Source organism: Heterodontus francisci, chromosome 33 (genome assembly GCF_036365525.1).
Source record: "Heterodontus francisci isolate sHetFra1 chromosome 33, sHetFra1.hap1, whole genome shotgun sequence".
Taxonomy (NCBI): domain Eukaryota; kingdom Metazoa; phylum Chordata; class Chondrichthyes; order Heterodontiformes; family Heterodontidae; genus Heterodontus; species Heterodontus francisci.
Genome location: NC_090403.1, coordinates 24,902,869 through 24,929,078, shown reverse-complemented (window position 1 = coordinate 24,929,078; position 26,210 = coordinate 24,902,869). Strand labels below are relative to the sequence as shown.

Genomic DNA, 26,210 nt, shown 5'->3' with positions numbered 1-26,210 from the left:
CACTGGTAAATGTAATGTATTTCATTACTGTTCCATTCTCTGTTTAAGATCACACTAATTCTTTATGCTCAAAGTGTAAGACTGGTATTTTATTCACTGTTACGTGGCCTATTATTAGCTAATTAGGGCTCTCTTCCTACCACCGCTGGAATTAAGCCAGTGTTGTTGGGTTGGGGGGGTTCCTTCCCCAAGCAGGAGGACATGGGGGAGTCCATAACAAAACCTCCTTGCACTCATCGCCCACAACCCCCATCACTAGGGCCTGCTGAACTGGCCCCAGAGACCCCACTTCACTAATTTCTGGTCTGGGTATCCAACACTGGGCCTGCTCCCAGGCCTCCTGTAGTACTGGCTGTGGTCACTGCTCCCGGTGGCGCTGCTGATACAACTGAACTGCTGGCCCGTCCATTGTGATGCAGGCAACACACCAACATCATGCTGCATGCTAATTTAAATGATATCTGTGTGCAGCCCAGTGCTAAATGCACTACTGAGTCACTGCACACCTCAGCAGGGGACTCAAGGTTGTGTGAGGCTAGTAGCAATTAAAGCTAGCCTGCACTATTTAAAGCCAGGCTGCAGCTCTGAAAGCGGAGGTGCATCCCAACTGCAGCAGGTGCCGACACTGTTAATGAGTCTTTTAGTAGGAAGAAGATTGTAAACGGTCCAACAGGGCAGAAAGCATGCTCCAAGATTCTCTGATGCAGCACTGGAGGCCTTGGTGCAGGAGGTGGACAGGAGGAGAGGGCCCTCCAGACAGACATTGAGAAGGCATTGGGAGCTGGTAGCCATCGCTGTCAATGCAAGCAGTCTCGGCCCGAGGACCTGGATGCAGTGTGTCATGGACTTGCATTATTTTTCTCCCTGGCTTAAAAACAGTGTGTGCCTTTAAGACTCTGTTAAAAACAGTGCACCTATAAGGGAGAGAAAGTTCTGGAATTTCCGAGACACAGTGCGACAGCTGCATATTGTTACCCTGGGCAACAGCAGGAGAGAGAGGTCACATGGGGTAATGTTTCCACTTGACTGTGTAAAACTGGCATAAAACGGTTTGAACCAGACTCACCAGTGAGGCGTACTGAAAAGAAAGGAGCTGTCCGTTCTCTCCAAACAGAAATTCTAGAAGGAACTACAGGCCAAGTTAATTCCCTAAAGACAGAAGAAAAGCCTTCTTTTATCAAGAAACTGTTTGTATTGCTGAAGGAACTGTTGATGCCTACTGCAGCCGAAGAGTCGAATGCCTGTTAAGAATCGACTACTGCATCAAATCCATGTGAGGACTTCGAGTGGCCTTTGACTATTTCCACATTAGAATATCTCATCCACCAGGAACGTAACCAACAAAGACTTACTTATTTCATTTATTCTTAAGAAGCAGCTAATTTTTAAAAACACTACTTTTAAAACCGGTTAACTACTATTATTTTTGGGTGTATGTGTGTGAATGTGGAAGTTAGATTAAGATAAGAAGTTATAAGGTCTTTAGACATAGATTTATCTCAATAGTGCTTAAGATTTAGTTTTTAATAAATAGTTAATTTGTTGTTGTCCAAAGATACCTGACTTGGTCTGTTTTATTCTGGGGATTACTAGAGTGTTTAATTTTGCTGTCTTCTGATTGGGTGTGAATAATATGCTGCGACCTGTGGAGTGACGGGACTGAATTGACAGTGTGTTGCTCCCACCTCGGTCGTAACAAGTGCCAAAAGTAGTTTAATTACTTAACACAAGTGGTCAAGGTCAGTGAATGCATCTTCAAATGCCATATCCTTACAAATAAACCACTAGCCTCACATGCTGCTCCATTCACCAATTCCCCTTCTCTGACCTACCAACAATCTCTGTCAAGCACGGCTCATAACATCCACAGGCTCCCCTCATCCTCACACTCACACTGCAAGCCTCACACGCACATCGCACAGCTTTCACACGCTGTCAGCGGTCATTCAACTATGACCAGCATGACACTCAAACACATTGCACCACGCTTACTGACACACTTCCCTCTCTCTTACAGGACAAGATGACACACAACCAAAGACCAACAGCACCTAGGTGCTGGGGGCTGGACAGACACTGGTTGCATGTCCTCACTCCGATGAAGGAGGCAGTGCTGGCAATCATTGGTGCGGCAACAACTGGGGCCATGGTCAGCGGTGGGACTAAAACCATAGAAGATGAAAATATGTTCCAATCGAATCCCATTTCCTCCTCATCCCACAATCTCTTCTGATATACAAGCTGCAGCTGATGTAAGCATGAACCTCTTGCTTTCCCCCTCTTGCATTGCTGGACTCCTACCCTTGTGCCTTTCTCCTTTCAGATACCCAAGAGCTGACACCTACTCAAGCACCGGTGTGTGAGCATGAAGTATAAAAGGACAGTGCAATGATGATGAAGAAACACCATCATATGATCTCATACTCGCAACTACCAACTCAGATACCGGCACTGCACAAACTTTAGAGAATAGCATAGAGACTGGATCTGGACGTAGTGAGTCACCGGCCAGGAGTGGCCTGCAGCCAGGCTTGGGGGGAAGGGTAGGGCAGCTGCCAGCCTGGTGAAGGGCGAGCTCATACACAAATTCTGCTGAGGGGACTCAGATGAGGATTTGGGGCATCAAGCAAAAACAAACTGATGGGTATGCACAATTAAATTCTTGGTGTATTGGCAGGCCTGCCACCACCATCAAGGTGCATGGAGAAATCTGAGACCAGCTTGGCACAGGGCTTTGCTTGAAGCCCATCCTTTCCAGCGTGGAAGTGGTGGCTTCATGACAGCACTCTACAGACCCGACCATGATGCAATGTCTGATGGCCAATGTCTCAACTTCCATTGCACCACAATCAGAAACCACCCAACATCTCAATGCTGCAGTGGAAGCTCGGATTGAGGTCATGAAATCCCAGCTTGGTGCTGTGGTATACTGCAACATCTTTTGTATACTGCCTCTCTGCTGCCCTTTCTGTTGGGAGATGTAAATAAAGTTTCCAGCAGGGCTGCTCCCAGTTAAGACCACAGGCTGCATTTTAAGTCTCCGCTGCCGAAATAGGTGGCAGGCGTAAAAAAATGTGGCCCGCGCACACGGGGACCACATCACGGAGCCACCGCGACTTCAAACATGGCGACTCATTTGGAGGGCTGTGGCACCTTCCCCCCCCCCCCCCCCCCCCGTGATGACATGGAGGGGCGGGCGAGCCATTGCTGGCAACGGCTTCCGCCGCCAATGCACAGGCGCCAGTGCCATTTTTAAATGGCTTACAGACCTCAATGTGCATTTAAAATTTTAAAGGGCCGATTACTGTAAAGTTTAAAAAATGAATAAAATTACCTTTCCATGCACTTGCCCACCACCCCCCCCCCCCCACCCCCCAATGGCATGTCACAACATTCCTGCCCTTTTCCCCCCGGAATTCCTAATGTGAAAATGTGACCTTCCACCCCCAAGACTTGAAACCTTTGGCCTTTACCCCTTCCCATCAACCCCCAGACCAATCTGAGGTATTCTAACCCTGCTTCCCCCCTCCCGCACAGAGATAAACACCTCCTACCCCCTCCCCATAGGTGTTGCACCTAGTTTCCCCAAATGGAGATTCAAAGGCCGCCAGAATAAAGATTACACCGTGCTGCCTGAATCGCCAAGCGATGGGACTGCTGCCACGAGGCCTCGCCGCCACCGCAGAGATCGGTAAGGGGCCTGCTGTCATCGGTTTCGGTAGTGGGCCTCCTGCGTACCGACCTTCATTGCCCCGCCCGCCACTGGTTTTAAAATCCAGCCCCTTGTGTTAGTTTTAGTCAGTAAATACACAACAGAAATATGACGACGAATGGATGCGGTATTTTTTGCATTTCATTTGAGCCTGAAGTACGTTCTGCCACATATTTGGAACTCACAAAGTTAATTTTGAGGAAGTTTGAGCGATTTGAAAGATTTCTTCATGTGTCTGCAATTCATGTTCAGTTACAACTCTGAGTAGGTAATTTTAAAAATATGGCACTGAAGGCACATTTTGGGACAATGGTGGAATTTGACTCTAACAAAGAGGACTGGTGTAATTATGAACAAAGTTTATACATTTGGTTACAAGCTAATAAAATCCTAGATTGAGGATAAGGTGAAGGCTTTCCTCACCATGATGGGATCAGATGTGTTTGAGTTGGTGTTTAACCAATGTTGCCCACGAGACTGTAGTATTTTGGACTATTCAGAAATAAATGAGATTCTGGACTCAAAGCTCAACTAAGAACGAAATTGCACTGCAAGCAGCATTCCATGGAAGGCAGCAGTTGCCAAGTGAGTCTATAACAGATTATATTCTGGAGTTAAAGAAACTTTCTCTTCACTGTGGTAATGGTGAGAATTTACAAGGCTGCAGGCCAAGTGCTGGAAAATGGGATTAGATTAGATAGGTGCTTGATGGCCAGCACGGACACAATGGACCGAAGGGCCTGTTTCTGTGCTGTATAACTCCTTGACTCTATGACATATACGTTGGTCTAAAGAACAGTAAAATCTAGCCATGCTTTTGTGTAAAGGCAATAAGCTGACATGGAAGGACGTCTGCGATGAGGCTACAGCCATGGACATGGCAAGAAGAGATAGCTGCAGATTTCAAGCAAGTTCTTTCTCTGAGCCAGCAGAGGAGGTCCACCAGATTTCAGTAGGAACGTAGATAAAGATAAAAGTTGTGAAGTGTATCTCAGAATAAGAAATGATCCAACCAAGATTCCTTTTATTCCATGGTCAAACGCAAGAAAACCGTGGGAACGAGTACATGTTGATTTATTTGAAGTACAAGGTTAAGAGTATTTTGTTTTGGTCGATAGTTATAGAAAGTGGATAAATGTTGACTTTATGCCAAATACCACAAGTGCCAAAACTATTGAGGTTTTGAGAAGCTGGTTTGCAATTTATGGGTTGCCAGAAGTGTTGGTGTCAGATAATGGTTTACAGTTTACATCAGAAGAGTTTGAAATATTTGAGTAAGAATGGAATCAAACACACTCATACCACCATATCACCTAGCATGGAATGGTGCTGCAGAAAGAAGTGTCCAAATTGTGAAGAGGTCTTTGCAGAAGTATATGCTCAGTGACAAGCTAAGCTGTAATTTCCATGTTTCTTTTCAACACAGGCTAGACAATTTTCTGTTTTCTTATAGAATAACCCCACAGTCTAAAACAGGTTTCTCATCTTACAAGTTAGTGTTTAAACATGCTCCTGGGACAAGGTTTAGTTTGCTTAAGCCAGACGTCAATAGCAAGGTAAGATAAAAGCAAGGCAGAGTGCAGATGAGTCATGATACTTGAGGCATGAAATTTAGAGTTCATTGCAGGGTAGAAGGGCATGGTGAAAAATCACAGAGGTGATAAGGAGAAGTATGGGTTTGGAGTTGTTGTAAAACGACTAGGTACATTCACATATCTAGTGAAGACTGGTGAGAGACTTTGTCAGTGTCATGTTGATAATTGGCTTGAAAGAGGAAATCTGACAAAGGGAGAGCATGAGAAAGTTCCTATGGTACCAAGAGAAAGTCATTGCTGGTATCACAGAATCCACCAGTATAGCAAAGTGAGCCAGGATGTTTGATTAAAACTAATCAATCAATTTCACAGTCCCAACCGTTAAGTGGAGTTGGTAGTCAAAGTCAAAGTTCCGGGTTGACACAGTCTGAGATGTTGGGAGAGCAGAGTCAAGCTAAAGGAAATGGAAGAAGATATCCAGACAGAAAGAGAAAAAAGCTAGAGAAGTTAATTGAAAGTAGGAAGAAGAAACAAGTTGTTCTTTTCATTAATTCTCATCAATGATGATATTTTTGTCAAAGGCTTACTGGTGTTAAGGAAAAAACATTTTTTTTACATGTAATTTAATCTGGAAATATTGGTTATATATGTTTTTGTTGGGATTACAGTACTAACATGCATGCAATGTACAAGTACCATTTTACATGTTAGGAGGTGTAAATAAAATTTCCAACATGGCTGCTCCCAGTTAAGACCTCATGTTCATTTTACTCGGTAAATACACAACAGTGCCATGCAGATTCAGACTGCTGACATCATAGCTGTGGATTCCAGTGCTTAAAAGGCCAAGCAGGCTCTCACAGCAGGCCAGCAATCTGTCCAAGAGATTAATAGGCTTGCTGAGGCGCGGCTCTGGGGGAGGGGTTGAGGCTCCATGGAAGACAAACCTGCTGTGCAGTTTCAGGATGGCAGCAATCATCCTCCCACCACTACCACTCTACCAGTGCCCTTGCTGTTGCCTATCAGCCAGCCAGCCCAGTGTGCTGTCACCATGTTGAGGTGCTGTGGTCCAAAACCAGGCTTTAAGCTCAGGGCTGCTCTAGGGTGTCCTGCAAGACCATCTGCAGTCTCACCCAGTTGAGCCATGTATTAAGTGGATAGCCCTGGTCACCCAGCCGCCAGCCTCTGGTTTGACGTGGTGACTCGGATACTGAAACAACAGCGGCCTGGTACAGAATAAATACATCATGGCCACTGCCAGGATAGCGGCCATTCACCAGCATGATTTGCTGAGCACAGTTGCACACCAAATGCCCATTCAGGGATTGGAAACGCTGTGGTTGTGGTACATCTCAGTAGTTAGATACGGCACCTGCAAAGCCACATGTGTGCAGTTGATGGCACCCTCCACCAGGGGAAAGCCTGCTATCCTGGCAAAGCCATGCACACGTTCCGGCTGCTTCTCTCTGGTCAGAATGAACTAACCTCTCCTGGCATAAAGAGCATCTGTCAGCTCTCTGATGCAGGAGTGGATGGAAAACGGGGAAATATTACAAGTGTCGCCTGCTCCAGTCTGGAAGGATTCCGATGTATAGAAATTCAGGGCCACAGTCACCTTCACAACCACTGGCATTACCATCCTTGTCCTGTCCTCAGGCAGCAAGTCTGTCTGCAAGAGATGGCAGATATCTGTAAAACAGAAAATAAAAGCAAAATACTGCGGATGCTGGAAATCTGAAACAAAAACAAGAAATGCTGGAATCACTCAGCAGGTCTGGCAGCATCTGTGGAAAGAGAAGCAGGGGTAACGTTTCGGGTGGAATCACTCAGCAGGTCTGGCAGCATCTGTGGAAAGAGAAGCAGGGGTAACGTTTCGGGTCAGTGACCCTTCTTCGGTTCCGAAGTAGGGTCACTGACCCGAAACGTTACCCCTGCTTCTCTTTCCACAGATGCTGCCAGACCTGCTGAGTGATTCCAGCATTTCTTGTTTTTGTTTCTGTAAAACAGAGTTGACTCACGCAATTCTCCTGACTTAGTTTGAGGTAAGAGAAATGCTCTTGGAAGACCCTGTGTGGATAAAGCCGACTGTAGAGATCCCTCCCCCTCCTCCTTCAGCGAGCAGCTTGTCCTCTTCTGTGCTGCCCTTGCTCCATCTCCCTTTCATGCTGTTGCCCAAGGGGGATTGCAGCTGTAGCACCCATGACTGGGAGCAGGTCGTCTGACCGGAAGACCTGAAGTCAAAATCAAGGCCTTCTCCACGTGCAGCATAAACAGAGTCTGAATGTGGGATCTTCTTGGTTTAAATACTCAGTTCTCTACTGAGCAAAGGCTTTGCATCTCTAACTTTAGAAAGGTTGTTTTTCTTTAACAGTGATTGCCCAGGCATTTCCACAGCTTTCTATTGCAGGCAATGTGGTTTAGTTCTCAGAAAAGTTGGACTAAATTTGATGTATTGTAATTACTGAAGCAAGAAATCCAATCTCACACAAATAGACTAGATTTCTGCCCTTGATTACAAATGATCTCCTCTCCAAATTCCCATTAGTCAGCTTTTTCTGTCCTTCACCACAAGGTAAGCCACGCAGGTCAATTGTCTCACTTCCACTTGGAGTGATTTCAATCAAGGGAGCATTTGTAGTATAGCTACACACTTACACTGCAGGTTTAATGTAAATGCAGCCTGAATCCAGCATCTGACAGCAGGAATGAAGCAGATTGAGACTCCTTAGAGGAAGGAGTCATACTCCATTATGCTTTAGAATAAGGTCAGGCCCTCACACCCAATTTGCACTCTAGGTTTAGCACTGGTGTGAATGCAGGAGTCAATTTGCACCCAACAAGCTCTTATCAAGCAGAAAATGGATGAATGACCAAATCATTGGTTTGTGTTGGATGAGGGAGAAATACTTGTTAGGACCCTAGGAGAACACATTGCTCCTCTTCAAATCGTGCATTGGGATTTCTACAACCCCTGGAGCAGCCATTCAAAAGACAGCGTCTATGACAATGCAGCACTACTCCAGTACAGCACTGAAGTAATAGCCTAAATCAGCGGTTCTCAGCCACGGGACCGCAAAAAGGTTTCAAGAGTCCACCAAAAATAGCAAATGTGTCAAAAATCAAAGGATTGATGTGATAATTGAACAATTAGAATTGGAGTCAGTACAAGCAGCAGCCGAGATGCCTTGTCAATCGAGAGATGCCATCCAACGAGGGTGAATCAAAGCCCGGGTCTCTCTGTTTTGGTTGTATTGTGGAGGAAGAGAAAGGGAAAGCAAGCCGACCTATGCACTAGGCAACGGCGATGGTTGGTGTTTGGATGCAGCATATGGATTGAGGGGGGTTGGGTAGGGCAAGGAGATAAGTCGCACAGCCTTTGCCCAGCCAGCAGCACTAAGAAACAGTGCTAGAGACAGAAAGAAAGAGAGGTCATGGCTTAAAGTTGCATCACTTATTTTCCCCATGGTATGATTATGTTCATCAAAACAGTTGGCCAAGTTCTCTGAGTCCTTGAGGATCATGTCGAAGCAGAGTGGCAATCCTATTACAACATACAGAAAAACAAAGAAAGCTGTGAAAGCTTTATTCGAGCAGCTAGATCACAGGGTGGAAAACATGTTCGCTCCTCAAGTAAAAATGTGTTGGAGTTGAGAATATCTAATTGTTTGGAGCCTTGGTAATGTAGCGTGCAGCCTAAACAGGAAACCACTTCTGATTAGAAATTCTTGTGATTACTTTTCCAGGGAACCTTATTGTAAATCAAAATGAAAGTCACAACAATTCCCAGAAAACCCTGGAAAAGCCTCTATTAAACCCTCATTACATAGAGTTACTGAACGTCAACACTTATAGTTCTCAGGCTAACTCTGGAAGGGGTATGTTCTATCACTTCCCAACATCTCTGTGACTACAAGTTTACTTATTAACAAACAATAGTCCTATTATTTCCATGTGCACTTGATACTGAAGGGGAGAGAGGTGGACTCCACGAATAAACATGGTTACTATTCCAATATACTAGGTGAGAAATTACTGCTTGTGATATTATCCAATAGATTTCCAATCCAGAAGGGTGAGGGGTTCTGGCTCCCCCTATACACGCACCCCGCACCCCCCACCCCACCACCACCCCCGCTGACCGCTAATGTGTGTGTACTTTTTTCTAACAGCTCCTTGCCTGGAGGCCAGCCTGATTAGCAGGCTTGGCTCCCTTCCAGGTAGGGAATGCTGCAGCAGAGGTCACAGACCAGGAGCAGGTAGGTTTCCTGCTGCTTGGAATAGAGATTGCGAGGGGGAAGGGTGGAACAAGCGTGGTTTGGAGGATCTGGGGGTGATTGGGGGAGGAGTTCTATTGTGGGGGGTGGCTTTCGATCACGGGGCAGTTCAAGGCCTGGGAAACCTGGCCCGGCCAGCATTAAAGTTGGAACAGAGAACAATTTGAGGCTCGCAACTTCATTAATATATTTAAATGAGCGATGTGCCTCCTAGGCCTGGTTTGGTTGTCTGTCCCCAATCCAGCCTCCATTAAACCAGAAGTGGGTGGGTTCGAGACAAGTTGGGTTTTGATTTGTAATTTTTTACAATTCCACCAAGTCAACTCTACAAACTGCAGGAATCAGCCTTCAGTCTAGCACTGTTACACAGGCACATTGAGGGAATTTGCAACATGTTGGAAAATGCCAATTCCATTTCATGACTAAGTGCTGCAGGGAATATAACGGATAGGAAGAGTGTTTGGGATATGTAAATTGTTCCTTAGTTACTGAATTTTGACAATCATCTTAACAGTTACATTTGAAATTGGGTATTGGGAGTATTGTGAGTGTGGGGGAGCTCCCCTCAGTTTGAAAGATATTTCATTATGTTTAGCAGCTATTAGTATTTTGACTTGTCGTGATCTGTCGTGGGCGCCACATATGTGTGTTTCATTGCCCAACTTCAATGAGTTGTCTGTACTTTGACTTTGTGGTGGCACCATGTAGATGCTTCACAATTTGTGAGTGGATTATTCAACCCTGTCAAACCAGCTCTTTGTTTCCTTCTGTTCCCTACCCTTCCTCTCCCACTCTGGCTCCAACCTATTTCCATTCTCCCAACTCACCACTCCAGCCTGAGCCCGCATCACTTTGCAATTTGTCCCTCAGCTACTCATTTGCTCTTCCTAAATTTGTCTAATTTGCCACTCCTTTGATCTCCTTCCCACTCCACTCGTGATCACTCAGCTGCCTCTCTGGTCCAAATGACATTTGTCCACAGTTCTCTTTCTTCTGACACCATCAAAACTTCCCTTCAAAACTACCAAAATCATAAAACCCCACCATTCAGCTATCTGTCCTCTCTAACCATCTCCCTCTCCTTAACTTGCTGTTCCTTCCAGAGGTCCTGGAGTATGTCATTGCCTCTCAGCTTTGTCTCCATCACTCCCAAAGCTCCCTTTTTGGATATGGACCTAGGCAAAGTCATAATTGCAACTATATGTGACTGTTGGTCTGTTGGACTATGGTGCATTATTCATCGTTGCCCCCCTCAACCTCTCTACATTGTTTGGCACAGTTGGTCATACAATCCTCCTCCATTACCTCTCCTCCATTGTCCAGTTCTGTGGGAATGCCTTTGTGACTCTTGGCAAAGTCATAATACCTCCAATAGCTTCTGTTCCCTCTCCACCTTGTCAACTTCAGAATCCAAAGATCTACCCTTGGGACCCTCCTCTTCTATTTATTTACGCTAACCTTGGGCAACATCATTAGGGTCAACTTCAATTTGTTCACTGATGGAACCCAACCATATTTGTCAGACTGTCTGTCCTGCAGCAAGTCTTCAGATAACCATCAAAGACAGAAGCCATCATTTTCAGCATCTGATATAATTTCTATTGCTTTGGCACTTACACTATCCCCTTCCTCTGTTCATTCGTTTAGATTGAACAAAACCTTGCACAATCTCTGCATTTTATTCAACCCTGAGATGAGTTTCATACTCAACATCTTCTTCATCACCACAACCGCCTACTTCCATCTTTGCAACATTGCCCATTTCCAGCCTACCTCAGCCCCTCCATCACCAAAACCTTTATCCATGTTTTGTCACCTCCAGACTTGATTCCTCCTGCACTCCTCTTATCCACCCTCCATAAACAATTTGTCCAAAAATCAGCTGTCTATATTATGTCCTGGATGAAGTCTCACTCTCCTCTCACACTCATCCTCACTGATCTAGACTGGCTTCTGGTTCCCCAGAGAATCCAATTTAAAATCATATCCTGTCTTCATATTCCTCCATGACCTCACTCTTCCCCATCTCTGCAAACTTCGCTGATCTGCCATTTCCTACTTCAGCCTTTTCACACAAGTTCCTATACATTCCCATCCACTTATCCCCACTGCACACACACACACACACGCGTGCACATGCACATATGCACGCACAACCACCTCATCCTGCCATCACCGGCACAGCCTTCATCAACTTTAACACTAGTTCTCTGAAATTCCCTCACTAAATCCTTCTGCCTCTCTACTTCTCTGTCTTAGAATCAAAGAATGAGACAGCACATTAAAAGGCCATTCAGCCCATCACTCCAGTGGTGGCTCTTTGAAAGAGCAAGCCAACTAATCCTTGCCCTTCCCCCTTAAACCTGTACATTTTTTCCATTCAGGTATTTACCAATTCTCTTGTGAAAGTTGTTATTGATCCTGCTTCCACCACCCTTTCCAAAAATGCATTCCAGATCACAATAACTCACTATGTTTTAAAAACAAACTTCTGATGCTGCCTCTAGTTCTATTGCCTGTCACTTTAAATCTGTGTCCTCTGGTTATCAGCCCTTCTGCCACTGGACAAGTAACTCACTTCCTGTCTCCCCAAAGCCTGTCCACCATCTACAAGGCACAAGTCAGGAATGTGATGGAATAATCTCCACTTGCCTGGATGGGTGCAGCTCCAACAACACTCAAGAAACTCGACACCATCGAGGACAAAGCAGCCCGCTTGATTGGCATCCCATCTACCACCTTCAACATTCACTCCCTTCACCACCGACGCACAGTGGCAGCAGTGTGTACCACCTACACGATGCACTGCAGCAACTCAACAAGGCTCCTTAGACAGCACCTTCCAAACCCGCAACCTCTACCACCTAGAAGGACAAGGGCAGCAGATGCATGGGAACACGACCACTTGCAAGTTCCCCTCCAAGTCACACACCATCCTGACATGGAACTATATCGCTGTTCCTTCACTGTCGCTTGGTCAAAATCCTGCAACTCCCTTCCTAACAGCACTGTGGGTGTACCTACACCCCAAGGACTGCAGCAGTTCAAGAAGGCAGCTCAGAACCACCTTCTCAAGGGCAATTAGGGATGGGCAATAAATGCTGGCTTAACAGGCAATGCCCACATCCCATGAATGAATAAAAAAAGTTTTTCATATTTACTCTATCAAGATTGATCATAATTTTGAACAGCTCTACTTTGCTCTAATGACTACAACCCTAGCTTCTCCAGTTTCACATCACTGAAGTCCTTCAAGCTGGTCCCGTTCTAGTAAGTTTTTACTGCACCATCTCCAAGGTCTTGACACTTAAAGTGTGGTGCCCAGGATTAAATACAATAATCCAGCTGAGGCCTAACTAGCATTTTGTACAATTTATCATAACCTCTGTGCTTTTGTACACATGGCCATATTAATAAAACAAAGAAATGTGAAAAATGTCAAAAAAATGAATGAAAATCAAAGTTGTTCAACTTATCAGCTAGATGGCAGAGACACTGACCATGGGTTTAGTGTCCCTGTGAGGTAAATAAGACACATGCTATGTGACAATTTGATGGTAGTGACCTTCACAGGACTGCATTTCATGATAAAGCAACATTATTTGCATGTTTAAATGCTGAGTTCTGACATTTGCAAATTATTGGTATATTTTTGATTTACCGTAACCAAACATAAAGTCCAGTGGAGGATTTTCCCCATGTATCTGCCCATATTCTGCAATGGGACACTGCAAATAAATAAAATAGATACCTGGGAAATTATTAACTGGAAATCATTACACCATGACTAAACTCAAATATTATTTGGGACACATCCTTGTCAGAGAAAAAGATAGATAAGAGTTGAGATTGACTTTGATACTATTTGTTTGTGTCACAACTGGGCTCTCTCGCAAAACTTGTGCTCACAGCAGATCTTAGTCTCCTATGAATAGAACTTTGTAAACTTATGCATGATGTGAATGTCATAACATGGTACAAGACTTTGTCTTTCCCGTCAGTAATTTCAATGAGTTGTCCACCATGTTCTACAATCAACTTTGAAAGATGATAGACAGTACATTGCAAGACTGCTTCATTTAGGCTAAAACTATTACTGCAACTTATTGTGGAAAATAATTAGATAGATGCAGAAATGCACAGCCAGAAAATAGCAGTACCATATTTAACCTACACACTGAATAATTGTTTCAAAACAATAAAGCGTCTTGAGCTTCAGAAGCTCTTTTCAATAACTTTAGAATTCAATCGTTATTTGGCAAATCATTATGTGCCAAAGTTCTACCAAACTCCTTTTGACTGCCTCCAATGAAAAGAAACAATGCAAAGATAGCAAGCATATACCAGTTCTTTAAACCTCAGGGCAAATGATGGTGTGGTGGTAATATCACTGGGCTAGTAATCTAGTGGCTCAGGCTAATCCCCTGGGGACACAGGTTCAAATCCCAGCATGGGAGCTGATGGAATTTAAATTTAATTAATTATGTCACGAAAACGTGCTAGGTGGAAGGATGATTTTTTTTTAATCCTCTGGCTGGAAACCTGAATATTAAACTGGTAGAGACGAACCACTCAAACCTTGCAAGCTTTGAACTCCCTCTGCTGATTGTGCTTACTTACCTAAGCCTGACAGACAAGCTATTGTAGGTCGAGAACTTTGACAGAAACCTTTTTCAGCTACACAATTGTAGAGAACCTTCCGGAAAGAATAGACAGAGATCTGCCTTGAAGGAATTCAGTCACATTGCTGTCTCCTGGAGAACCACTGAATCAGCATCCACCTCTTCAAACCAAAAGAGAGAGAATCACTGAATCAGCATCCACATCTTCAAATCAGAAGCCTCAGGACCACGGAATTCAGCCTGAAGCCAGCTGAGTTACCAACCTCCAAGACTGTATACCCTTTTTATTTCTCTGGACTCTAATTCGACCAACCTATCTTCCCCACTCTGTAAACTATTAGTGTGTGTCTCTGTGTGTGTGTGTGTTTGGTGTATGTGTGTGTGAAAGTTGAAGCATATTTTATTATTTTTACTTAGATCAGTTTAAGTACAATAAAGCTAGCCTCCTTCTTTGTTGAACTCAAGAAAACCTGTCCGATTGGTTCATTTTATGATTACGGTGCATAAACAGTTAAACACTCACTGAACTGGCAACTATATCCCCTTAAAAAAGAAATAAATCTGTTGTGGTCAAACGAGGAGAGGGAAAAGAGGGGAGTCCTTCAATCTCTCCTCACCTGATCGTAACAAATAATTTAAAAATTCAATTAGTCAATAGAAAACTGGAATTGAATGCCAGTCTCAGTAATGGTGCCATGAAACTAGCATTGATTGTTGTAAAAACCCCATCTGGTATACCAATGTCCTTTAGGGGAGGAAATTTGTTGTCCTTACCTGATCAAGCGTATATGTGACTCCAGGCCTACAGCAATGTGGTTGATTATTAACTGTCCTCTGAAATGGCCTAGCAAGCCATTCAGTTTAAGGGCAATTAGGGATAGTCAACAAATGCTGGCCTTCCCATCAATGCCCATATTCAACGAAAGAATAAAAAAAGATCAATGAGGTTAGAATCAAAGAAACAGCACAGAAGGAAGACATTTGATCCATCGTAGCTGTGCTGGTTCTTTGAAAGAGATATCTAATAAGTCCCATTTGCCTGCTTTTTCCCGACAGCCTTGCGTACGAGATCATTACAAATTGCGATGTCATTTTTTTCTTCATATTGCCGCTGGTTCTTTTGCCTTAAATCTGTGACCTCTAGTTACCGACCCTTCTACCAGTGGAAAAAGCTTCTCCTTATCTACTCTATCAAAATCCTTCACGATTTGAACACCTCTGTCAAATCACCCTTTTGTCTTCTTTGCTCTGGGAGAACAGTCCCAGCTTCTCTAGCCTCTCCACATAATTGAAGTCCACATCCCTAGGATCATTTTAGTAAATCTACTCTGCCGCCTCTCCAAGGATCTGTCTCAAAAGTCAGGCGATTATAACAGGAATTGGTTCTACCATTCAAGTTTATAAGGTGTTTGCTGTGTCACTTGCTACAGCCGCCTGGATGCAGTTACATATACCTGAATCTGTATGCTTCATAACTTCATTAAAATGCCAGAATGGCAAAATGGAAAATTGGATCCTGCTCCTGTCTGCTGAAACTGCTCACTATACCAGGATCATCCAGGAATGTAACGATGATCCGGCTTATCTTCTCTAGTGTAAACTGTCTTCTTAACCCCCAATCCCCTGACCCCTCCAACAATAAGTGTGAGGCGCTCATGGGCTTCTTTGTCACTAAGATTGAGACCATCTGATCAGCTGCCTCTGCCTCGTCCCTCCCTTCCTCTCGCCCACTGGGCCAAACTTCCGATAATGCTCCCCTCTGCCCCAGCCCTGAACTCCTATCTTTCTCTAGTTTCTCTCCTATCTCCCCATATGCCCTATCGGAGCTCATCTTGTCCATGAGACCAACCTCCTGTTCCCTCGATCCTATTCCCACTTAATTGTTGAACACCTAACATCCCCTCCTGATCCCCATGTAAGCCGATATCATGAATGGTTCTCCCTCTTTAGGTCTTGTCCGTCTCTCCTTTCAATCTGCCGTCATCACCCCCTCCTCAAAAAAACCCTTGATCCCACTGCCCTTGCAAACTACCCTCCCATCTCCAACTTCCCGTTTCTCTCCAAAGTCCTTGAATGTGTTATCCCCTCCCAAATCCATTCCCATCTTTCCCGGTACTCCATATTTGAATCCCTTCAATCAGGTATCTGCCCCTGCCATATTACTGAAACGATTCTTATCAAAATCATAAATGACCTTCTATGTGGTAGTGACAAAGGTAAACTTTCCCTCCTTGTCCTTCTTGACTTGTTTGCAGCCTTTGACACGGTTAACCACACCATCTTCCTCCAACTCCTCTCTACTGTCATCCAGCTGGGTGGGACTGCTCTCACCTGGTTCCATTCTTACCTATCTAATCGTAGCCAGAGAATCACTTGCAATGCCTTCTGTTCCCACTCCAGCACTGTTGCTTCTGGTGTCCCCCAAGGATCTATCCTTGGCCCCTCCTATTTCTCATCTACTTGCTGCTCTTCAGCGACATCATCTGAAAGCACAGCGTGAGTGTTCACATGTATGCTGATGACACTCAGTTCAATCTAGGGAGCAGCAACGTGTCCATACATGGACACCACTGTCCATGGTAAAATATTTTGAGGTCCGGACTGATAATTTCAGGGTGAGAAATTTCTGCCAAATGGTTGATTTCCAACATTGGGATTTAGAAATCTGCCATTGGCTTCTTCTTTCCGACAAGACCAGCTTTAAACAAAATCACAACTATCAGTTTCACGGCTGCCAGGCGCTGAGCGCAGGAACAGCAGTTTCCAAATTTCAGACAGCTTTGTGGTTTTCTGGCAGGTTCGTTTTTTTCAAAGGCTGTCTGAAGTTCAGAAACTACTGTTCCTGCTTTCAGCACCTGTCAGCTGTAAAACTGACAGTTGCAATATTTTTTGAACATTGGCCAACCACGAAGCTGCTTTGCTGTCAGTTCCCATTCTCAACAACTGTCAGAGAGAGAAGGGGGACAGAGAGAGAGAGGGAGGACAGAGAGAGAGAGACAGAGAAAGGGGGGCGGGGGGACAGAGGGAGAGGGAGGGAGAGAGAGAGAGAGGGGTTGGGGGGCAGAGAGAGGGGGGTCAGAGAGAGGAGGGGACAGAGAGAGAGAGGAGGGGATAGAGAGAGAGAGAGAGGGAGAACATAGAGAGAGACAGAGAGAGGGGGCGGGGGGGGGGGACAGAGAGAGAAGGGGACAAAGAGAGAGAGAGAGAGGGGAAGGGGGGGGGACAGAGAGAGGGGGGTCAGAGAGAGAGGAGGGGACAGAGAGAGAGAGAGAGAGGGGATGGGGGGACAGAGAGAGGGGGTTCACAGAGAGAGATGAGGGGACAGAGAGAGAGACAGAGGAGGGGACAAAGAGAGAGAGAGGAGGGGACAGAGAGAGAGTGAGAGAGGAGGGGACAGAGAGAGAGAGAGATAGAGGAGGGGATAGAGAGAGAGAGAGAGAGAGGAGGGGATAGAGAGAGAGAGAGAGAGAGAGAGGAGGGGACAGAGGGACAGAGAGAGAGAGAGAGAGAGAGAGAGAGGAGGGGATAGTGAGAGAGAAAGAGAGAGGAGGGGATAGAAAGAGAGAGAGAGAGAGGGGACACAGAGAGAGCAGCACAACACAGAAAGGGGGACAACACAGAAAGTGGGTGACGACACTGAGAGGTGGGGATGACATGGGGGGGAGCGACACGGGAGGATGACAGGGGCTGGGGACAAAAGGGAGAGGGGAAATGACATGGAGAGAGTGACACAGTGACGGGAGGGAATAATACAGAGAGGGGGGACAACACAAAGAGGGGGACAACAAAAAGAGGGAAACAACACAGGGGGGCAAACAGAGAGGGGACACAGAGAGGGAGGGGGGGAGAGAGAGAGAGAGATACACACACACACACACACACACAGACGAACAAACAAAGAGGGACAGACAGGCACACAGACACAGAGAGAGAGGAAAGAGAGAGAGCGATCAAGATCACTCCTGATGGACATCTATCCGGAATGCTCGGTATCACTACAAGTGTGCAAGCAAATACAATGCCAGGTATCTCACTAAATCAGTGTCCAACCTAGTGATGAGAAGTAAGTCAATAAATGAGTCTTCTCATTTGAAGCTTCTTCATAAAAATACGCATTTGTTGTTATTTTAATTAATAGCAAGATCAATTTTTAATGCCTTTATTTTTCTGAAATTGTCTCACCGGCCCCCTACGTAAGACAGAAGTTGTAATGTGCCCCCCCACCATGTGAAACAGTCGGACACCCCTGCTCCAAGCCTTTAACCTTGTGTTTTAAAATAACCTAGCAGCTGTAACTGAATAATACATGAAGTAGCAACCGCTGAACTTTTTGCAGAAAAGCTTTTTGTTAATAATTATCTCATCAGAGCTGAATTGGAATCGACAGTGATCAGATGAGATATAAACATAAGTGAATTTAAGAGAATCGCATTATTGGAGGGCACTCTTTATTGGTAATTGTGTTTATCTAATTTTGTCACTAGCTTTGGTGAGCAAATGACATTTGGTCCTTGAGAGATTCTGTTGTTTCTGTATTTTAGAATCAAGGACCTAGTTTAACAGCCTGTCAAGATGAATAAACTAGTCTTGGCTACCTACTGTTAATCTCTTGTCCCTTCCTGTCCCACTCTGTTTTACTGTTTTACATGACTCTTCTGAAGTATTATCTGCTCCATCCTATAAAATTCTCATGATTTGGAGATCACTGCCCTTTTGTTTCAGACATTACAAGATATTACAAGCTGGTGGAGAAGCTGCACAAACATTGACCATGACGGGTTAAATTGTCTTGTGACAATAGCAGTGTGAGAAATGGTCAGTCTTCCTATTGCTGATTTTTCTACTGCCTCGCCTCAATAATCACAATAACAATCCTCTCCTTGAGTTTCATGGTTTATTGGATGAATTTGCACTCCTGACACAGTGTGAAGCCACAGAGGTCATCCGATAAGGTCGGTCTACCACCCTGTGACATGGTGGTAGTCTATTCTGTTAACAAAAGTAATTTGCATTGGCATCGCATGCTGTTTTGCTTGCTAGCTAGCTAATATTGTTGTGCAGCTCTCCATTGATGTTTGTATGCTTAGCTACTTTATTTATAGGAGAAATGTGTTTTAAATCAGACTGTGTTTTGATGACATTAGATTGGTTATACGCTTTATATCCAGATTAATTGCCTCCATGTCTGTGGCTGAATCAATAATTTTGTCAAATGTCCGTGCTGCAACATGTCAGTGCCTATCCCTGGCTGTATCTCACCACCACTTCTCTCGACTCCTCCTTCTTTGGCCTCCTTGTCTCGAGAGACAATGGGTAAGCGCCTGGAGGTGATCAGTGGTGTGTGGAGCAGCGCCTGGAGTGGCTATAAAGGCCAATTCTAGAGTGACAGGCTCTTCCATAGGTGCTGCAGAAAAATTTGTTTGTCGGGGCTGTTACACAGTTGGCTCTCCCCTTGCGCCTCTGTCTTTTTTCCTGCCAACTGCTAAGTCTCTTCGACTCACCACACTTTAGCCCCGCCTTTATGGCTGCCCGCCAGTTCTGGCGAACGCTGGCAACTGACTCCCACGACTTGTGATCAATGTCACAGGACTTCATGTCGTGTTTGCAGACATCTTTAAAGCGGAGACATGGACGGCCGGTGGGTCTGATACCAGTGGCGAGCTCGCTGTACAATGTGTCTTTGGGGATCCTGCCATCTTCCATGCGGCTCACATGGCCAAGCCATCTCATGCGCCGCTGACTCAGTAGTGTGTGTAAGCTGGGGATGTTGGCCGCCTCAAGGACTTCTGTGTTGGAGATACGGTCCTGCCACCTGATGCCAAGTATTCTCCGGAGGCAGCGAAGATGGAATGAATTGAGACGTCGCTCTTGGCTGACATACGTTGTCCAGGCCTCGCTGTCATAGAGCAAGGTACTGAGGACACAGGCTTGATACACTTGGACTTTTGTGTTCCATGTCAGTGCGCCATTTTCCCACACTCTCTTGGCCAGTCTGGACATAGCACTGTTGCTAAATTATCAGACTGATTATCCGACATCAAGTACTAGATGAGCAGAAATTTCCTCCAATTAAATATTGGGAAGACTGAGCCATTGTTTTCGGTCCCCTCTCCAAACTCTGTTCCCTAGCTATTGACTCCATTCCTCTCCCTGGAAACAATCCGAGATTAAGCCAGTCTATTCACAACTTTGGTGTCACATTTGATCCCCAAGATGACTTCATATTCGTACCATCACCATAACCGCCTATTTCCACCTCCATAACATTGCCCTACTTCACCCCTATCTCAGCTCATCTGCTGCTGAAACCCTCATTCATGCCTCCGTTACCTCTAGTCTTGACTGTTCCAACACACTCCTGGCTGGTCTCCCACATTTTACTCTCCGTAAACCTGAGGTTATCTGAAACTCTGCTGCCTTTGTCTTAACACACACCAAGTCCCATTCCCCTTTCACCCCCGTGCTTGCTGACCTACACTAGCTCACGGTCAAGCAACATCTTATTTTCCTTGTTTTCATATCCCTCCATGGCCTCCCCCTCCCTATTTCTGTAATCTCCTCCAGCCCCACAACTCTCCAAGATATCTGCACTCCTCTAATTCTGGCCTCTTGTGCATCCCTGATCTTAATCGCTCCACCAATAGTGGTCGTGCCTTCAGTTGCCTAGGTCCCAAGCTCTGGAATACCCTCCTACACCTCTCTGTCTCTTCGCCTCGCTTTCCTCCTTTAAGACACTTCTCAAAATCTACCTCTTTGACCAAGCTTTTAATATCTCCTTTTGTAGATTGGTGTCATACTTTGTTTCATAATGCTCCTGTGAAGCATCTCGGGATGCTTTATTATGTTAAAGGTGCTATATAAATATAAGTTGTTTTTGTATTTTCACACAAGAGATAAACACATGAAGGAAACATGAATAGAAGGATATGCTGATACGATTAGATGAAGAGGGATGGGTGGACGCTCATGTGAAGTGCAAACACCAGCATAGACCAGTTGGGCCGAATGACCAGTTTCTATGCTGTACACTTGAGGTATATTATCCTGGCCGGAATTTTACGTTGGGCGGAAGGCTCCACCCATCGGCCGAAACTTCAGAGGTGAGCCCGCCTCCGCCGGACCTCGGGAGCCATGTAAGGATTTTTCACTCCCCAGGCCCTTAATTGGTCTTGGGCGGGACTTCCACCTCCTTGAAGCACGAAGTCCCGCCTAATGGAGCTGTTGGCCAATCAGCGGGCCGGCAGGTCTTAGTGCCAGCAGTGCCACAGGGAGCGGTGGCCACTGTTGGGACTGCACCCAGCCATCGGAAGCAAGAGGAAGGACAGCCCCGGAACTGAGGTAAGTTTATGGCGCCTCACTGGGGAAATTGGCCAGGCCCCGGCACAGCAAGGGAGGTCGGTTAGGCTGGTGGCGGTTGGGGCTTTGGGGGCGGCCTTCCATGGGGCACAGGGTGCCAGATCAGGTGCCCCCGCGTCCCAGCCTGCAAGAAGGCGCCTGGTTTAATCAAGCGGGGTTCTTGGGGCCTTTTTCATCTGGCCACCGAGGGTAAAATACCCGCAGGAGGAGGCCCTTAAGTGCCAGTTAGTTGGCCACTTAAGGGCCTTGATTAGCATGGGGCGGGCGGGCCGTTTCTCGCTGCCTCCACCCCGCGTAAAATTGCAGCGGTGACGGGAGGGGGTCGGGAAAGGACCCCCCCCCCACCTCCCACTCAATTTTACACCTCCCCCGCCCCTCCCCGCCACCAGCCCGTTCGTTGGGGGGGGGGCTGTAAAATTCCAGCCCCTATTTTGAGGGAAGAATGGAGATAAATTGAGACATATGAGACAAAATTGAGAAGTTAGGAGCACAATGATCAAACCTGGCACATTCCTACTGCAGAATCAGTCCATTGGCTATTCATAGCAACTGGTTGCCAGCAATCTGATTTGGTGTCAGCTGTGTCTCAGTGGGTAGCACTCTTGCCTCTGAGTCAGATGGTTGTGGGTTTAAGCCCCACTCAGAGAGCTGAGCACAAAATCTAAACTGATATTCCACTGCAGTACTGAGTAAGACTCTGGGCTGAATGTAATGATCCTTCTTCAAGAAGAGCTGAGTGGGGGGCAGAGGGCCTGTCGCCTTCCCGTTACACTGCAATTAAGGTGGGGGTGGGAAAGACTGAAGATGGCCTTCTCACCCAGCGCCAATTGAGGCCGTTTAGTAGCCAATTATTAGCTACTTAAGGGCCTCTTTTCGCCCGCGCTGGAATTAAGCCACTGGTGAGGGGGGAAGGGAGCGTTCCCCATGTGGAGAGGTCACCCAGTGAAATGAGGAGACCTCCTTGCTTGCGGGAGGGCCTCATCTGTGGGCAATCTGTGGCCCACAGAGTGCCCCCAAAGGACGCCCCTCCATTAACACCCTCCTCCTCCCCCGCACTATTGCCGTAGCCTGCCTGCCTGGCTCCAGAGACCCCACTCCACCACCCTCTTGTTCAGTCTCCAGCGATGGGCCTGCTGTAGTACTGGCAGTGGCAACCACTCTCGGTGACCCTCCCAGTAGTACTGAGCTGCTGGCCCTCTGATTAAGTGCTTGAGCAACGTTGAATCGTGCCGGGTGGGGGCTCCACAAGAGCAAGGTGCCGGGAGTCCCACAGACGCAACTAAATCCAGCTGTCAGTATGCCCTCACTGGTGGATGTAAAAGATTCCATGGTGCTATTTCAAAGAAGACCAGGGGAGTTTTCCCTGATGTCCTTGCCAACATATGTCCATCAATCACTAAAACAGACCTGGCCAATTTTTACTCTGTGTAAGTGAATAAGTTTTGGGTTGTTAAAATCGGGCCCTATAGAATCTCTGGTAATCACCTCTTTATTATTTTAGGAACCTTGCTGTGCACTAATCGTGAACTGCTTCTCCTGCATCACAATAGTGACTGTATTGCAATAAGTACTTCATTGATTGTAAAGCACTTTGGTAAGTCCTGAGTTTTTGTATAAAAGGTAAGCGTTATCTTGGTGCAGTGTAAGGTATTTATTATTGGAGAAATAGTGCCACCCGATGGCCGACTGCAACTGCAGCACATCTTCCAATTTATTCAATATTTAAGAATCCTATTTCTGCGATTGCAATGGGATTTTGGATGGTAACTGGCCATTAACCTTGTTCAGTTATCACCAGCTAATAAAGTAATCTTTCTGCTCTTACCTGTCTTAACTTTGTACAATTGAGCCATGCAGCTACTGGTATTTATGTCGTGCCTTAACATAGAAACTGTACCGAGGTCCTGTATGGAGAAATAAAAATGGACACCGAGCATTAATAATTAGGGGAGGTATTTGTAAAGGTCAGGTTTGAGGAGTCTTCTGAAGTCAAGAAAAGAGGTGGCAAGTGGGAGGGGTTTAGGGAGGGAGATTTTCTCAAGTTCCATTGTGTCTAGGGAGAAACCTTGTAAAGTCTTTCCTTATCAGATAAAATAAGCCTCATGCTGCACATCAGTTCCCCAGTCCACATCCATGGCTACAGCCTGACTGTACTATCACAGGAGTTTCGCAAGCTCTTAGGGACCTATCACTACCTTGTCTCCTTCATTACCCATGTCTCCCTGCCTGACCCAACTCACTACCCTAGGGGAGACGGTGGCGAAGTGATTATATCACTGAGCTAGTAATCCTGAGGCCCAGGCTAATTCCCTGGGGACCTGGGTTCAAATCCTATCATAGCAGCTGGTGGAATTTAAATGTAATTAATTTAAAGAGTCTGGAATTGAAAGTTAGTCTCAGTATGGGTGCAATGAAACTATCAATTGTAGTAAAAACTGTCTCATTCCCTTCAGGGAATGAATTCTGCTGTCCTTACCTGGTCTGGCCTATATGTGTCTCCAGACCTACAGCAACTGCTCTCTAAAATGGCCTTGCAAGCCACTCAGTTGTCAAGGGCAATTAGGGATGGGCAACAAATGCTGGCCTTCCCAGCGATGCCCACATCCCATGAAAGAATAAAAGAAAAATTCTCCAAACCGCAAAAAAATGCCCCACCTTAACTCCCAAGGTTAGAAAACACACATTAGATGCGTGCTTGGAGAGATTCCTCTCTGTGTCAGGGAATATGAGTCCTAGAGATAGAGTCTTTGGATATATTACAAGAAATTATACTCAAAGACAACACACACGTTGATGCAAAGGCTCTGGGAGAGCTCACAATACAATTGCTTAGCTCAAGCTGCAGGATGGCCAAACCCTCGATCTATCTACCCCTGTTACAATTGTTTGCAATTATTCTCTCAGCTAAAGATCATGCCCTCTTCCATGACCCTTACTCTTAGTTTACATTATGTATCATCAGCTCAACATTCCAAAGACTCACTGGCTCCTGGTACCAGGTGTGAAAATGTCCACAGAAGATCTTCACAACATAAGATAAACTGTCTTATCTACTGACATTTACAGAAACCATGAACATCTAGTTGTAAAACAGATAGATGTATCAATTAGGTCAGAACTACTCAAGGAATCAGAACCTACCTTCTATGTCAACAGTCAATACCAGTTGCACAGATTTTAGGTGTCTTATTGGCACTTTCCAGATGTTTATTGTTTCAGCAATTCCCTGTAGGATGTGCATTTTAACACGTTAGCTGTGATTCAGTTGGTAGCACTTACCTCTGAGTGAGAAGGTTGTGGGTTTACGCTCTACTCCAGATTATGCATAAAAATCAAGGCTGACAGTGCAGTACTGATGGAATGTTATCTTTTGGATGAGATGTTAAGCAGAGACCCTGTCGGCTCTCTCAGGTGGATGTAAAAAAATCCTGTGGCATCATTTTGATGAAGAGCAGGGGAGTTCTCCCTGGTGTCCTGGCCAATATTTCAATAAAGATCACAGAAACAGATTAGCTGGTCATTATCACATTTCTGTGAGCAAGTTTCACTGCCATGTTTCTCACATTACAACACTACTTCCAAAGTATTTCAATGACTGTTAAGTGCTTTGGGACGTCCTATGGTCATGAAAGGCACTTCTTTCTTTTACGCACAAGAGCAGAGCCCTCCTTGGAAGAGACAGGAACATAGGAAGACGAGCAGGCCATTCAGCCCCTAGAGCCTGTTCCGCCATTCAATTTGATCATTGCTGATTTAGACTGTCATCCCCTCAGCTACTCTGCCCCTACCCCCAATTCCCTACCTCAACACCCCAACCCTTTAGCACTCCTCAATCTTCCTGCTCTCCTCCTGCCATCCAAGGCTTGACTCCCTCTTAGATAAGTCTACAGATTTCCTCTGTGCCTCTCTTGGCATCCACCAAAGGGCCCAATGAGGCCCTCAGTGCTGCCTCCTTATGAGCATCAAGCCCAAGTGCCTCATCCTACTCCCTAGCCAACCTTTCCTCTCAGTGCGCCTGCTGGGGGTTTATCTTTCCTATCTCCTTCCCATCCCACTCCCTCCCAATGATGACCCTGTGAACTCTGCCTGCAGATCAGCGAGCACCGACCCTCTCCGCATCTCCTTGCAGAATGTCCATCCACTCAGACAAGGCCCTTGCTATCCATGAGCTTATTGTGGATGACTGTAACAACATCATGGCCTTGACAAAGCCTTGGCTGAGGGGTGATGAAACCTCCCCACCTGACTATACCTTCCACCACTTGCCCCACCCAAAGTGCTAAGCTGGCATTGTGAGCCTTATCATCAAATCACACCTTGGTCTGTCTCCCAAATCTGGCACGTTCTACTTCTTTGAGCATCATAATTTGTTCCACTCCTCACACCTCCTCTTTAAAGTCTTTGTTCTGTACCAGCCACTGAAGTACCATGCCTTTGGCCCTCCGTTCACCATGATAATTCTGCAGCTACTAATGTTTTTTTCATTTTTTTAAAAATTCATTCACAGGATGTGGGCATCACTGGCAAGGCCAGCAATTATTGCTCATTCCCAAGTTTCCACTGAGAGGTGAGCCAGTTTTTTGAACTGCTGCAGTCTGTGGGGTTCGATTAGGGAGGGAGTTCAAGGATTTTGACTCAGCGACGATGAAGAAACGGTGATATTTTCTAAGTCAGGGTGGTGTGTGACTTGGCGGGGAAATTTCAGGTAATG

General features: G+C 45.7%; 1 long non-coding RNA gene across 1 annotated transcript in view; it reads right to left on the bottom strand.

Moving 5' to 3' along the window:
- The window catches only part of LOC137347895 (uncharacterized), a 37,073-nt gene extending 12,168 nt beyond the window's left edge, over nt 1-24,905 (bottom strand). Inside the window, exons 1-2 of the long non-coding RNA XR_010969041.1 lie at nt 24,779-24,905; nt 23,325-23,403 (exon numbers count right to left, since the gene is read on the bottom strand). This is a non-coding gene — a long non-coding RNA (uncharacterized lncRNA). The remainder of the gene's footprint in view (nt 1-23,324; nt 23,404-24,778) is intronic.
- Nucleotides 24,906-26,210: the final 1,305 nt, after the last annotated feature.